General features: G+C 40.1%; 1 protein-coding gene across 1 annotated transcript in view; it reads right to left on the bottom strand.

Moving 5' to 3' along the window:
* Positions 1–6,245, bottom strand: part of LOC120456726 (adenylate cyclase type 9) — a 41,423-nt gene extending 35,178 nt beyond the window's left edge. Inside the window, exon 1 of the mRNA XM_039643709.2 lies at positions 5,708–6,245. The gene's annotated coding sequence lies outside the window, so the exon portion shown is untranslated. The remainder of the gene's footprint in view (positions 1–5,707) is intronic.
* Positions 6,246–16,058: the final 9,813 nt, after the last annotated feature.

Below are 16,058 nucleotides of genomic sequence, written 5' to 3' on the forward strand. Positions count from 1 at the left end.
TTTTGGCGCTCATGAACTCGAAGCACAAAGTCGAAAAGTTGAAAGACAAATAAACGACGGAAAAGTGCAAATAGGCGAAAAAACGGCGGCACCAACAACAATAAAAGACACAGATTAACAAAAACAAACATAAACAAAAGAACCAGATACAACAACAAAAAAATAACAGCCGTTGAGGGGTAATGAAAAAAGGCAGAATGAACACCAATCACACTAAAAACGAACTTTTAATACACTCAGCTACTAACTTAAATATATTCAGTAATAGAAATATATACAAATCATTTGTTGGAACTCCTTCTTTGGAAATTTTAAAAAATGCCACATGATTCGAACAATAAATCCAGAAACAGTTCAAATGCTAAAGTCTCTTTTCATAATATAATAAGAAATAATTTCGAATTCAATAATTTTGCCACTCAATGAGTCTTGATAAGCTTTGTGAAAATTAGTCAGAATTTTGGTTTCTTTGCATCTTATATTTTATATCTGCTTCAAGATTTTTCTAGAGAGCTAGTTTAAAAGGAATCGTGATGATATAAAATCACTCTGCTCGCTGGTGAATATGAGAAAATGTAGAACTTTTTGTCGGCGCCATTGACGAGGTGTTTAAAAAACACAGCAAACTTAAGCGAGTTAATTTGTGCACTTATTGTTGCTTTTTCTAAAAATTTCTGGCTGTTTAATTTTCTGCCAATCTGCCAATTAATGGTGTTATTTCTGTTGTTAGTGTGGCGTACAATATTTTAACAATACCGATTTATTTATCTGGTTTTTTGTGCCCCCCCCCTAATGTTTATTTACATTTGCTTTGCGAATTGTTATTGCTACTGTTCAGTTTTCAGCTTTTCAGTTCTCAGTTTTTTTTTTTTAGTCGTGTCGGTTATTTCTCATTTCGCATTGAATTTGGGCTTCTGTTGAAGTTGAAGGCTTGTGGGAGATTTTGTTTTTGAAGTTTTATTCTTATTTTTGTTGTGTTTTATTTTTTGTTGTATGTTTCGTAGAGTGACAGCTGTTCACAAGTGTCTGGCCAAAACGGAAAGTTGAAACGTCAGTTGCAGGAGACTCTGTTGGCCAAATGTAAACTGATATCCCGGGGCTGCTGTCACCAGAAGAAGAACTCGAATCCTCGAGATATACTCGTACTCGCCCAAACTCACTAATGCAGTTGATGTCGACGAAATGAGACCGGCTATTTTTAGCGCCCTATAATTTATACTCAAATAAAACTTGAAGCAGGCGAGAAAAGTTCGCAGTTGCCCACAAATCAGATATTTTTGTATCGCCAAGTGCCACTCGGTCTGTTTACCCCCGATTTTAACGCCCTCCGATCCCAATTCCCAACTGAATTGCCACCCCCCTCCTCTCTCTCTCTCTCTTTCTCGGGGGATTGGCAACTCCCCCTGACCCACAAAGTGCCCACTTTTGCTTATTTGTAATTGATACTTGATCTGGTGGAGCGTATAAAAGCCACTTTAGGCGTTGCCATTACGTCACCTTGAGTCAGCCTTAGCTTCAGTTTCAGTTTCAGCTTCAGCATCAGATTCAGATTCAGATTCAGTTTTAGCTGTAGCTTTAGCTTTGGCGTCATAGCCGCAGTAACAGCTGTAGCTACAGATACAGATACAGAGATACAGAGATACGGATTCCGATTTCGATTCCGAGTTTAAGAACGAACGAAGAGTAACAAATTCAAATCGGAAAAATAAATACCATGCACCTCATTTTGCATGCCCTACGCTTAATTTAATTAATTCCCCTACTAATATTATTTCCCTAATTAAATATTAAATTATTTTTAGAGCATTTTGTAACACACTTAGCTTTATAGTTGAAAAAATCAAGTAAAGCCTAAAGTGGGAGTTCTTTTGAAAAAATAAGTTTTTACTTTTGGTCGTGAGACTCTGATTTGAAGTGAGTGTATGAGCAGGGGAAAAACTCCAAGCCGAGTCTCAATCAAACCAAAAAGAGACATCTAATTCGGCTCAACTGTGATCGGCAGTTGAGATCGCGACGACAGCAGCAACATGAGCAGTTGCCACTGCACTCGGGAAAAAGGTGAGCTAAATAACAAAGGCAAAATAATAAGCATTATATTTTTTACACATATGTTTTTAAATCTTCTGAACTCTCCGGCACAATTCTCTTCCTTTTTGTCAGTACATCAGGTTTAAGCCAAAACAGCTGTTTCTGCCATGGATTTTGATTTTTATTTTGATTTTTTCAGAGCTACTTTTGAGACGCCGTCGCTGTCTGACGCTCTTCACGCTTCGGAAATTTGTTCGAGAGACTTTCAGCGACAAAGTCTGAAAACTGAAACTGGTCTGGCCACCACCACCAGCCCCCTTTTGGCCCCGCCCCTTTTCGACCATTCAGCCCACTGCCATGTGTGGCGAGCATTGAAAAGAAAAACATAAATTTTATACGAGTAATTTAAAAATTCATACAAAAGTTCAGCACAGCCAAGCGACACGAAAAAAAACCGTGTTTATTATTATTTTATTTTTATTTGATTTGGTTGCTGTTGTTTTTGCTGGTGGTGGTGCTACTGCTGCTGCCATTGCTACTACCATTTGCTGCTGCTTAATTAATCAGTTTTAATTTTAATTTTCCATAAATAAAAGCAGCAAATTGTGGCCCATTGTTGCCGGCCAACAATGCCACGAAAAGTTGAATGTCAAAATGGAAGCGACCCTTCAAAGGCACAGAAAACTGCAGGGGAAAACCTCAGAAAGAGGTTGGTTTTGGGTGGTCATTTCTTTTTTTCTCGTTTGTTTTTCTTGTTGTTGGTGGCCTTTTGCCTTTTTTCTTGCCAGTTGTTTTTGTATTTGTTGTTTTGTGGCAAGGACCTCAACGCACGAGCAGCAGCACCAAATGTCCTGCGGTAATAAAGTAAAGAACGAAACTCGAGGCAAGATGAAAGCCAAGGGGGGAAACCCCCTCCCTGTTCGACGAGCATAAGCAGCAGAATCAGGGGAAAAGCTGCTGCAGGAAAATGCATTTGAATGGACTGCAACTCAGCTGGGGGGCAGCCGGGGGAAATGGCACAGTCGAGGGATTCCCCGAGGCGGCAGGGAAAATTCGTTCAAGGCAGGTGAAAAAACAGGTGCACAGAAAACGGATACAACCTTTACATTAGTGGGTTACTTAGCCTCAATGGAAAAAGTGAAGAGCACAGCAAAAAGGGGGGGGGGGGGCGGACTGGGGAAACCCCACGTTACTTAGCTCAGATATTGTTAAAGCAAAACGCAGCTTACTTAATCAATGAAAAATCAACAGGAAATGGGTTGCAGTTATTCAAGTTTAAAGTAAACTAGTTCAAGTGCTAAATGTATTTAAGGCTGTAATGAATATTTTATTTGCAGTTTGCCAGTTTGAACAGCAGTATATGAACTTTAATATCAAATCGTTTATCAATCGCTTGGTAACATTTATTTCACTCTCTATAAATCAAAAATGTATTAACTTTTATGCTATCATAAAGTAAATACAATACGACAGAGAATGCGGCGATCCTTCTTGTTAAAAAGAAATGATAAGCCGGCATATCAATGGAGAGAAAGAGGGAATCCATAAATAAAAGATTGATACGATTTTAAATCAACCCGTTAAATCGTATGATGTTTACACCCCCACAATAATCAAAGTCATTGGGAAAACTGCTGCTAGGCATTTTAAAACAGCTCTGTGCTCGGATTCTATTTGTTTGTTAATAAATCAATAAAAATATTTCACATCATCTGGATAATACCAGATGAGCATCTACATATCAATGCCAACATTGAACTTTGTCTATTGCACTAGCACTTGATAAATCTTCATTGAATTTTATGTCTATTAAACGAATTGTTTTTAATGTGGTATCTCAGCAGCAAGGAATTTTTATTTATTGAGCACAGGAATTTTGCAAGATTTTGGCTCATTATTGATAAATATTCCTTAGCTCTTGTTTTTATGGATTTTGAAGAGCCAAGTAAAGTGCTATCAAAAACATGTAATGTACAAAGAGTTTTAAGCTGCTTCTAAAAGTGGTTTATTCATAGCTCTCATATTATTTGCATGTGGAAAGCGATTATTCGTATAATGCCAATGCAGTATGGCATTTTTACCAACTTAACCCTTTCCCCACGCAAAATGTTAAGTTACAGTGCTGCTCTTGGCGGCCTTTGTTTGCTACATTGCCGTTTGACGTCTGCTGGAATTGCATTATTCTGAGCAGTTTCCACTTGTCTAGATTGCTGCTAAGAACAATCCACTGCCCACATCACTCCGCTCTTAACCCCTTATAGCCCTTAGCCCCACTGCACTCCATGGGCTGTCAAAGCGCCAAGCGTTTTGTTTGGTATTGAAATTCTAGACAAGATTGCGCTTAACTGCACCCCGTTCCGCGGAATGCGCCTGCAACTGCGTTTAGTTCGGAGATACATCCATGGAATGCAATTTTCAGTCCGCCGGAAGGGGTTAAGAGGGGGGTTTTGGGGGGGTTCTCTAGCGTTTTCACCGCAGACAAACAAGCGACTTTCGGTCATAACACACTGCCCCAGGAAATCCCACGCGTTTTCCACTTTCTTTCCTGCCAGGATCTGCATTGTAGCTTCTGGCCATTAACCCACTGAAGGCCAAGAGCATTTGGGGAAAACAATTTCGACATCGACATCGATGAGGAAGCCGCGCACTCGAAATCCTTAAAAAACCGAACCACACTTTATCATCCCCCTGCCTTTGGTTTTGGCTTAAGCTTTTGGATATTTTATGGACGGGACAGGGGCGTCGTTTCGTTTCGGAAAGGGGGTCAAATGCTGGCAGACAAAATGAAGCTGCAAACAGTAGTTTAGTTGGCAGGTTGCGAGTATTTAACACCCATTAATCATGGTTTTCTGTTGCTAGCATCAATGAGAAATTGAATCTTCATCTTGGCAAATGTGAGATAATTAATTATTTCATTTTACATTTGTATATATTTTTGTCTTTTCAGAAGGTTAATAAGATTTAAGTCTTAAATCCTAGCTGCGCTCTTTTGGCCAACGTTTTGGTGCCGAAGTAAAAGGGAGATAGTCGCAGAGAGAAAGAGCGAGAAAGTAAGTGTTCTTTAAGCCTGGTTTGAACTACTGAAAGCAACAAAAACATAAACAGCATACCGCTCTCTTTTATACCCCGTACTTTTGGAGCATATTGAAAACGCACAAGGTTAAAACCCCGAACTCCATTTCATACAGATTTGAAACAGTTAAAACTTAAACGATTAATACATTAAAGTTATATGATTGTTGTTTAAACGACATTCTTATTATTTTTGTTATTATTATAGATAATAATGGAACCAATTATTTACTTTATTAGTACATACATATGTATATGCATAAAAAGGGTATCGCACAACTGCAACTCTTCTTGTTCTCTCTCTTTCTCACTGTGTTCCCTTCGCCGGCGGTTCGGCCAAAGAAGATCGGGAGGAAGAGGAGAACGCGAAGATCGCTTGCAGTTTTCTGTATCTCCCAAACGCTGCCGATGTCGACGGCGACGCCGACGCAAGCAGCGCACTTGTAGAGTGCACCGCGTTAAACTGAAAGGCGAACCAGAAACAAAAACAATAACAATAATAAATAACAATAATAAATAACAAATCACAGATCACCAGTAGCAAATAGCTGCGAATGAACTTGACTCTCGGATTTACCAAATCGAATTTCCCATTTTATACACTTACTTGTTTTCGCTCTCGTTTCGCTTGCTTCTTTGTTTTGTTCTGTTGAAACACAAGACAGAAAGATCTCGCTCAATCAAAAAAAAAAAGAAGAGGGAATGACAAAAATCAAAACAAGAGTCGAAACTAATTAAAAAGCAAACAAAACTAACGAACGCACACAAACACACACACACTCGTACGCACAGTAAAAAAAAGTGAAAACAAAAATGAACGAATTAGCTGAACCACGTTTTAGTTGTTGTTACTATGCTTTTGTTTTGTTTTGCACGAATATTATAAATGGCAAAGAAATAAATCCAAACACACGCGCTCGAAAATCAAAAGTCAACATTGGTTGCTGCTGCTGTTGTTGTAGCTGTTGTCGTTGTTGTTGTTTCTGCTGTTCTTATCACACGTTCTTTGCTTTTCTCTTTTAAGTCTCGTTTGGTCTGAGTTTGGTTTTAGTTTCAGTTTCAGTTTCGGCTTCAGTTAAAGTTTCTTCGCTCGTTTGGGACCGCAGCCTCCAAGTTTTTCCGCCGAACGTCCGCCACCCGCGACTTCGAAGTTCGGAATGAAATTTGGAGCGGAATCGCAGCGCAGCAAAAGGCAGCGAACCAAGCACGCACAGTGGGCAAAAACTGACTAAAATGGCTTGTGCCTGGAATGCTTGCGAAAATGTGCTAAAACACCAATTAATTTGCAGGAAAATAACGATTGCTTTTGTGCTGCTTACTATTTGGTTTTCCACTGTGCATTACAATTAATAATAATAGTAGTTTTACTAAATATATTGCATAAGATTGATGCACATCTTTGATAAGCCCCATGTGATGCCCTGTATGTGGTAGCTTGCCTTTTTTATATCTTGTACCCAGCACAGTCTCAAAAGCATGCCCCAGACCATTCGCCTTTGCCTCACTGTGCGGCGTCGCGAACAAAACACAACAGGTTCGAACGCAGGTTCGGTTCGATGCGGCACTGCCAACTTGGTTCGATGGCCAAATCGCTGCAGTGGCGCCCCACCAAAATGTTGCATCTGCAGTTCGACGCGAGTGGTGCAGCTCCACTTATTACTTTTGCTTTTAAAAAGCAATTTTCTAAATTTAAGAAGCAGTTTTAAAAGTTGTTTAAAAATGAAACACAATGCAGTCTTTGTGTTTGGCTAGCATTCCAAGTTTGACTTAATTTCAATTTCGAAAAATGTATGAAATTAACTCAAATGAATAACGAGAAAGCAAGTATACTACGCTCCAATACTATGTAAAAATATTGGTCTTCATTCAAGGTGGCAAAATCGTCTACTTAAGCTTAAATCCCAAGTAAACCCATATACCCTCGACGCCAAAAGCGGCAAAAGAGTGTTAATGAATGTGCGACTTAATTATTTTGGAAACATAACTCAATTCTCCACCAACTGTTGACCAAGGAAAGGAAATTCGTGCAACAAAAAGCCAAAAATTATTGGCGGCCCTACCCGAATCAACTGGCGACTGGACGTGACCCTTGACGCTGATTGGGATTATGGGCTATGATTCAATTTGGAACTCGAAAATAGCCGGGAATGTTAATCAGCTGCCAATTAGCTGTCTGTTCAGCAGATCCCGGACTCCAAGCTTCAAGAATCCCAGAATTATGCAAAAGCCCAACGAATGCAAATCAAATTCCGCAGAAAGGGTAGTCCTGTTTCAGAATTGACTTTCATGCATTTTATTATATTACCAGCATATTTTTTATTGCATTTATTAGGAAGAATGTAAATTTATTAAATTATGAAGACCATATGCCTATTATTAGTTCATATTCGCATACTAATTCCAAACATATATCTTACATACATTATTATGAATAACATTGTGAGGATTTGCCGAGGAATCCTTTATGATTCTTTGATGTTATATGCAATCTAATATTTTTTTTTAGCAAAGACTCTGTACTGAGAGGACAGCTTAAGAGTTTTTCCGCTGCGAAAACCCCTTTCTGCCTTATAAATCTCCCAGGCTGTCGAATTAGGCACTTCCCCCGCTCACCATCTCGCCCCGGTATTGTTGGCCATAATTCGTGGAAACTTTGCCATCCTGTCAATTAGCAGAAGTCAGCAATTGCAGTCATCCTTGGCCCTCAATATCCCATTGCCACCCACTTCTACCCGACACTGGGCAAACTCATTTCGCAGTAAATTAAATGACACTGCGTCCAGTGGCAGGTGCAGGTGCATGTGCATGAAGGAAAATGGGAAAAAGTGCGGTGGAAATCGGGTCAAATCGAAGGGTATTTAAAAGCTGGTAGTGTATATAAGCTGCCTACTCTGTGCCAGGCGTTGTGGAAAAATGCCACGTTGGCATAAATAATTCAGAAAACAGAAACAGAAGACAAAGGCAGGCGGACAGCTGAAGTACGTGCGGCAAAAAGGACACCCAGGACATTTTAACCATGTCCTTGTGGAGCCCCTCTGACAAATGACAAATGCAGTGGACTTAATTACATCTCCGCAATCTCAGTCATCCCGGGGAAAAACTCTCCACTTGCCGTCAACGGGTTTTGGCATCCGTTTTCACTTTCAGGCCCAGTTCCCAGTCCCATTTCCCCATTTCCCAGTCACATTTCCCATTACCCAACGCCCAGGTGCGAAGCGGAAGGTGGGTGGGCGGAAAAGCCGAGCGGAAAAGCGAGTGGAGAGGACACCTGTTGCATCTTGCATTTCAAACGAGTGCAACGTTGACTAATTGCTGCTTGTTAACAGGCCCAGCCAAAAGGGGTAATTGCGGAAAATTGAGACTCTGAAATGGCGGAAAATGGAGCAGAAGATGGAGGCTTTGGCCTTGGAACATGCCACTCGATTGGCGGTACCACGTACAGAGAAAATCAAAATAAAAACAGCAACAATTATGTGATGTTTTAGCCGAAAAGCAAATTAACTATAGTTGTCTGGTGAAATTAATCTATATTTTACTTACCAACAGCTGTAACAATTCTTTTCTTTTAGATTCTTTTGAGACAATAAAAAGATAGAAAGTGTATTTAGCATCATTGCTGTCTCAGTGGAAAAGCGGAGGGCGATGGCAAGTTTTCTCGTGGCTGCACCTTAGCGCATCCTAATTACAGGACGCTTTGATCAAAGTTTTCCCTTGATTTTCCAGTTAATCAAAAGGGGTTGTCACAGCCATTTGCATTCACTGGGAGAGGCCTTGATGTGACTGGAGATAGAAGCAACTGGAAATAGCGCAATCCACTACATTGCAAGGTTTATAATGTCAAATGAAGGTAACTACTGTGGGTCCTAACCAAATCAGAAACTTTTAGATTCAAAAGACTTTGCCCACTTCTTGTTTAAAATGACAGAAAGAGGCGACATCATAGGTGGCCCACCTGTTGGCCACCGAGTCGCAAGTGCTGAGTCCTGTCTAGTGGTAATTTAATTTATACGATGCCACGCCCACTCGCTGACCCGCCGGACCCGCCGGACCCGCCCATTGACGTGGATATTCTATAACGCTGACTCGTGCAGTCGCAGCTGGAGCTTCTGGTAAACAAAATGTATTCTAATTACAGACCTGCAGCGAATGTCCTTGGCCCACTCACTGCGCCACTGAGCCACCAACGAGTCATGGAGCCACCGAACCACTCGGCACCACACCCCATCAATTGGCATCATGCAGCTTATTTATTTACGACGCACTTGCGCCACTCCACTTCAGGTGGTGGTGTCCCCTGCAGCGACCATCTCCATGGCAGGAACTATCTGAGCCAAGTGCCATAACAGTCAGCAGATTTCACCGGATTCAGATACATAGCTCTTCTTCAAACAGCATAACAACTAATTGCAATTGTTTAAAATAAGTGTAGCCAAACTATAAGCTGGGATATTACTAAACATAAACTAAACCAACTAAATCACTTCTATCGCCCACTGCTCCCCAAATTCGGCCTGCTTCATCCTTACTGTCCCCTTTATGTCGGAGTCCATAACTTTGCTTTAATGCAGTTCCAAAAATCGACGAAGGATATCCGGAATTAAGCAACGGGTACCTGGTTTTGATGGGTGGCGCCGGAGGATGGGGATGAGGATGAGGTGGGTACTGGAGCTTGGGGACTTATTCCTGAAGGTGCTTGGGAGTGCATGTTGGATTTTTACGATGCCATTGGGTGCGTCATAAAGCGACGCGGATGCAGGATGCCTCCTTGAGTTTTTCCTTTGACAATTTCTCTCACTGGTTCGTGTTGAAATATTTAAGGGGACTCGTGAATTTGCTCAATAAAAATTCAACTTTCTTGCCACTTACATTCGCACACACACACACCCACATTCGCATAGGAACGCGAGCACATCTTCAATTTTCTGGCCACGCTGCGTATACGTAATGCGTCGAAAAGTATGCTATAAATTTTGAAAATTCAGCAGCTCATCCGCTTCACCGCCCCCCGTTCACAGTAATTACGGGACACGCCCCTTTCGCATACGCCCACATTGGCAGCTCGCAGGCAAAAGCGATATCGTGTGGGCGGGGCGCAGTGGGCGTGGCTGGTATCGTTTTGATCAAAATGAGTTAAATTCCATTTTCATTCGCACACACACACACACGTAGCCCAGTATGCAAATATGCGATACATTCCGTCTCGCTCACCCATCCCTCGCCCCGTCTCTTTCCGTTTCTCCGGTTTTTCTCTGTGTGCCGGAGAAATGTGACCGCATTTCGGTGTCCAACTCCCGTGGGGCCATTAAATCAATAGACAAAGACATTAAAGGGAATATTCAACAGATTGTCGAAACATTTCCCACGGGACGGCGCCTTTTATGTGAACATAAACATATATTATGATCCGATATTGATAGCGTGCCATGTATTTGGCAGTTGCGAATGGTTATTGAATATTACTTGGCTTCCAAGGCGTTTGTACAAAGTAAATTGTTTTTGTCAATAAAAAAATGAAATGTTTCCCATCAAAATAGTGGTTTTGCTTTAGGTTCTTATGTGGAATTCTCAAAAAGCAATGGAATACATTTTTCTCTTAAATATTACACTTTACATTTACATTTTCTCTTAAATATTACACTTTAAGCAATTGAAACATGAAGATATTTTATTATATATTTATTTCGCTGGCATTCAGAAACGTTTTCGCATTCCACTCGACAGTGTTCATATTTTACATGAAAGTTCGAAAATCTCGAACTGAATCGTCCTTGCCATGAGAGTTTTATTACAGCTGCATATGTAAGCGGGTATATAAGCACTCACTGTACATACGCCACTGACTGCGTTACATATAATTTCTGAATAAGTTTCCAATGATTTTATTGTTTTCCCTTTGCGAAGGCCACCACCAAAATCACTTAAAGTTCGGGACTCGGATGGCCAAAAGCCAAGAGCAAAGGCGAAGGCGAAGGCGCAGGCATTAGGGTCAAGGCTATCCTGCCATGAACTGCCCCACCTCCTGACCCCTGACCCCTAACACCGGATCCTGGTACGTGTGTGCCTGTGTGTATGTGTGTATTTAAGTGCGTAGTCAAATGGCAAAGCACAGAACGCTTCTTAATTTCCTGCTTCGAAATTAATGCCAATGATTTGTTTGGCGCAACCCAAAAAATGTGAGCCCACCTGATGGCCTGGCAATTATCCTTGGTATCCGGTTCCTTTGTACGAGAGTCCTTTTTTTGGGGCTTGTTTGACCACCTGCCAGGCGGCAAATGCAACACAAACAATTAACATGCCCCCTTCATTAGCATGAAAAATTAACCCACAAGCGCTTCACAAATATACAAAAATTCACTGGGCGACGATGAGCCTGAATAAATGTAAATCTGAATGATATAGATGCTTTATTTAAATGATCAAATTATATTTAATTCTAAGAAAAATATAAATCTAGTAAGTGCTGTATATATGACCATATATTTTTAGTCCACAAATAGGTAAACTATTTTTTAGCAGTGCAACTATGTAAACTGAAAAAGGACGAAAAGAAGTCCGTAGACGTGAATGGCACGGGATTCCAAGTCGCAGTCCGGCGCAATTTGAGGTCCCTCAATGACAATGCGATGGAGTAGGTCCAGGCACCCACCTGTTCGGGTGAAAATAAGACTTGATGGGGTTTTGGGGGTGGTGGGTGGTGGGTAGTGGGTGGTTTGGGGAGTGGGTGGTTTGGGGAGTGGTTTGGCGCCCGAAGGCCATCGAAAGCGGCGTAATGCGTGCGTGCCCACAAACGTGTGCTCAACATTTATTATGGACAGCTGCCCGTATTGTCCCTCGCCAATTTGGCCAGCTCCTTCGTCCTTTTGCCCTTCCCCCCTCCTAACCACCCTGCAACTCGATTTTTCCAATTGCTGTGTTGTTGAGTGATTGAGCATTTGATTGTTCGCATGTAAATTAAGGAAAGCGGATCAAGGTTTATCAATAAAACTGAAACCAAACCAAAGCAAAATATGTTTTGTAAAACACTAATTCTAGAATTGAATTTGAAAGTAGTGTAGATTTGAAGCTGGATGGTGGAAATGCTTAATATTGTAATACCAATGTATAAACCCATAACAATTAAAGCAGTTCTCTCGGTTTAACCAATTAAAATATTAATAATTATAACGATGCATGCGCAAACCGAGATTTTCAGTAAAATTGGGGATTGGAGATTGGGGATTGGGGGTTGGAGGTGGTGCAGGTGGGTGGAGCGGATTAAGATGGGGCTGGGAAACAAATGAATTCTGAAATCCAATCGGAACGCAGTGCACGCACATGAAAAACAACACAAACACTCGCCTCGCCCAGAGAACCGAAAACCAAACTGAAGCGAAACAAAACAAAACAAAAAGCGTATCAAACAGAATAAAAAGAGTGTTACAATCGGGGCTGGAAAAAGCGAAACTTTCTGCCCGTGGGGCGGCAAATTTTAATGGGGCAATGGGTGGTTGGGGGGGTTTGGGCGTGATAATTCAGCTTGCTGCCGCATGCTGCAAGTTCAAGGTCAGCGCCGCGGGGCAGCCAGACACGAGCGTCGTCGAGAGCGTTATTGCAGCCGCACTGCTGGATCGGCGCACTATATCGCATATAGAAGAATGTGGGTGGCAAATGGCTAATCCCCATCACTCAGCCAAATGACGGATGCGACTTGCTGTGACTTTGTAAAAAAGAGGGCCTTGCAAATCGAAGGGCCACATAGGCGACCCGAGCCATATATTAATAGATAGAAATATACATCCACGCCTGAGCCATTCAAATTATATTAAAAGGTTTGCGTATAGTAATAAATATTAATAAATATTAAATAATTAACTTTAACTTAGAAACTTGTTTTCTACAGCTCTTTGTCGATATAGTTTGCAAGGCAGCATTTAACTTTTAAACTTCACATACTATTAAACTTCTATAGAGGTTGTTAAAAGTTCCCGAGCTCTTCAGTACCAACATACCCGAATAGAATTTAATACCCCTTGCTGGGTACTGTCATATAAACTGAAAAAAAAGAGGGGTAGGGGAAAGTGAAGCGGACAGCCGCGATAATGAAACACAAACTCTCGTCTCAAGAGCCAAAAACTGAAACTGACAATTGAGTGAAATGTAAACGAAGGGGGCGCAATGGGCGGTGGGCGTGGCTGATGTGTGTGTGTGTTAGCACACACAGGCAAACACAAACAAAGAAATGCACATACACACAAAGCCGCAACAAATTTTGGGAGTAAGAGCTAATAAATATGTGCACAGAAAGAAAAGCTGCTCAATTCAGCATCACTGAATTCAATACTTATTTGAAAAACTTAATATAGGATTTTAGATAGATTATTAGTGTAAATATATGCCCATCAAAAGATATTGTATATATTTAGACATTTTTAAATACTTTCCCTTTCAATTGGTTTATAGAACTTAGTGCTGGGCATCACTTGAATACTTTTTCGACAGTGTACGAGCCTCTGCCATTGCAGACAGGACAATTGAGCGACAGGCGATGGAGGATCAGGGATTCGGAGGATTCGTAGGATACCGAGCCAGTGGACACAGAGGAGTGACCCGAGGACGTGGGCAATCAAATTTCCACCAAGGCAACATAATACATAAAAGCCAAGTGTTTGATGTCTTTTGTCCAACGTTGCTCCTGTTGGTTTTTCCTTTTTTTTGTCGGCGCTGGGGTTCCAAACGTAACGTAAAGAGTCCTGTCCGACAGTTTTTGCAAAAATGTGGTGCTTATGCGGAGGCACTCCAAACGTGAATTGCTATCACGGAAAGTAAAAGAGTTGATATCCTGGAAAATATATAATGCTTAATAAAATTTTTGCATTTTGAATTTGAATTGAGCTCTGAAAATGTATGGTGATCATTTGTAAAATACGAACAGAAACACTCAATGTTGTGTTGCATGAACCGCATGATGTACATTGGACACAGCAACTAGACACACAAGTACATACATATACACATGTGTATATGTATATGTATGTGTGCCTGGAGGCAAACCATTCTGCGTCGCAAAATACTCTATTGCGGAGTTTCATCGAGTTTGTTCCCTTTGCTGGCGGTTAAACCATGTAAACAGCCGCAGAGAAAGTTCATTGCCACCCCACAGCTCCACCGAAACCAACCAAAACCACCCAAAACAAGCATTCCCTAGGACCCCCATTCCAAAACCCCCCTGTTTTCTGGACGCCCCTGTTGCTTGTCATTTGCTGCTTCATATTTCTTCATTGCCATAACGAAGCCCAAAACAGAAGGCAAAACAGTGCGAACTGCAATAACAGGAGAAAAACGAAAAAAAAAAAGAAAAAAGGTGGAAAGCAAAAAAAGGACAACCATCGGGTAAAGTAACACGTAAATTAATCGCAATTGCAAAAGTTATTTGTTACCCCCTGCAATTTACAAGGGATTTCCCACGGGAAATGGAAACAGCACACAATTTTGGAGAGGAAGCAAAACTTTCTGTGCTTTGAATACCCTTACATTGGTATGGAATATCCACTCGGTACTCGTAGAGTATCATATAAATATATACATACATACATATATACTTAATCACGATCAGAAGTGCGGGGTGTGTCTTCAAAAAAAAAATTATATTTTTTTAACTTTTCTTCCAATTTTTGTGCGGTGTGCGGAGTGCGGGATTTTTTTGCGACTATAAATATCAGTATTTTGATCAGAACATTCGAAATATTGGTCCGAATATGGAATGGCATACCTCGTTGAGCTCGTAATTAAATTTCCCATCGAACTGTGTTTAAAAAAAAAAAAAATTTTTTTCACATTTTTTTGCAAATTTTGATACAAAAAATGCGAAAATTTGAAAAAATTTTTTTTTGCGAAAATCAAAAAAGTAGGGATACTCATAGTTAGCTATGTTTAATAGCAGCACAAAACAGTCTTCATTTTATCTCTGCGCCATTTTTGGCCAAGTTATGGCAAAAACGCCTATTGAAAATATCCGATTTTTTTACAAAATTTTGTTTTTCGATTTTTGATAAAAAATAATACGTTTTTTTTCGATAGCAACAAAAATAGTTGTCCAAAAGTGGAATGCCATATCTCGTTAAATTCGTTACAAAATTCCCTAGCGATCCATGTACATACATTAAAATGCTAATTTTTTACCATTTTTCGCAGATTTTGATGATCGAAAATGCGAAAATTTGTTAAATTTTTTTTTTGCGAAAATAGTTAGCTATGTTTAATAGCTGCACAAAACAGTCTTTATTTTAGCTGTGCGCCCATTTTTGGTCAAGTTATGGCGAAAACGCCGATTGAAAATATTCGATTTTTTTACAAAATTTTGTTTTTCGATTTTTTGATAAAAAATAATACGTTTTTTTTCGATAGCAACAAAAATAGTTGTCCAAAAGTGGAATGCCATATCTCGTTAAATTCGTTACAAAATTCCCTATCGATCCATGTACATACATTGATATGCTAATTTTTTACCATTTTTCGCAAATTTTGATGATGGTACCCCTTATCGAAAATGCGAAAATTTGTTAAATTTTTTTTTTGCGAAAATCAAAAAAGTAGTGATACACATAGTTAGTTATGTTTAATAGCCGCACAAAACAGTCTTTATTTTAGCTGTGCGCCCATTTTTGGTCAAGTTATGGCGAAAACGCCGATTGAAAATATTCGATTTTTTTTACAAAATTTTGTTTTTCGATTTTTTGATAAAAAATAATACGTTTTTTTTCGATAGCAACAAAAATAGTTGTCCAAAAGTGGAATGCCATATCTCGTTAAATTCGTTACAAAATTCCCTATCGATCCATGTACATACAGCCGTGGACGTATAAATAGCACAAAATGAAGTTCATCTTTTTGAATAGTTTTTTTAATTAACAAATATTTCTTGGAAATAAAACAGCTTTCTTTCTTCATAGCTTAGCTTATAAACTAATAAATTAATTAAT

This window comes from Drosophila santomea, chromosome X, assembly GCF_016746245.2.
Source record: "Drosophila santomea strain STO CAGO 1482 chromosome X, Prin_Dsan_1.1, whole genome shotgun sequence".
Taxonomy (NCBI): domain Eukaryota; kingdom Metazoa; phylum Arthropoda; class Insecta; order Diptera; family Drosophilidae; genus Drosophila; species Drosophila santomea.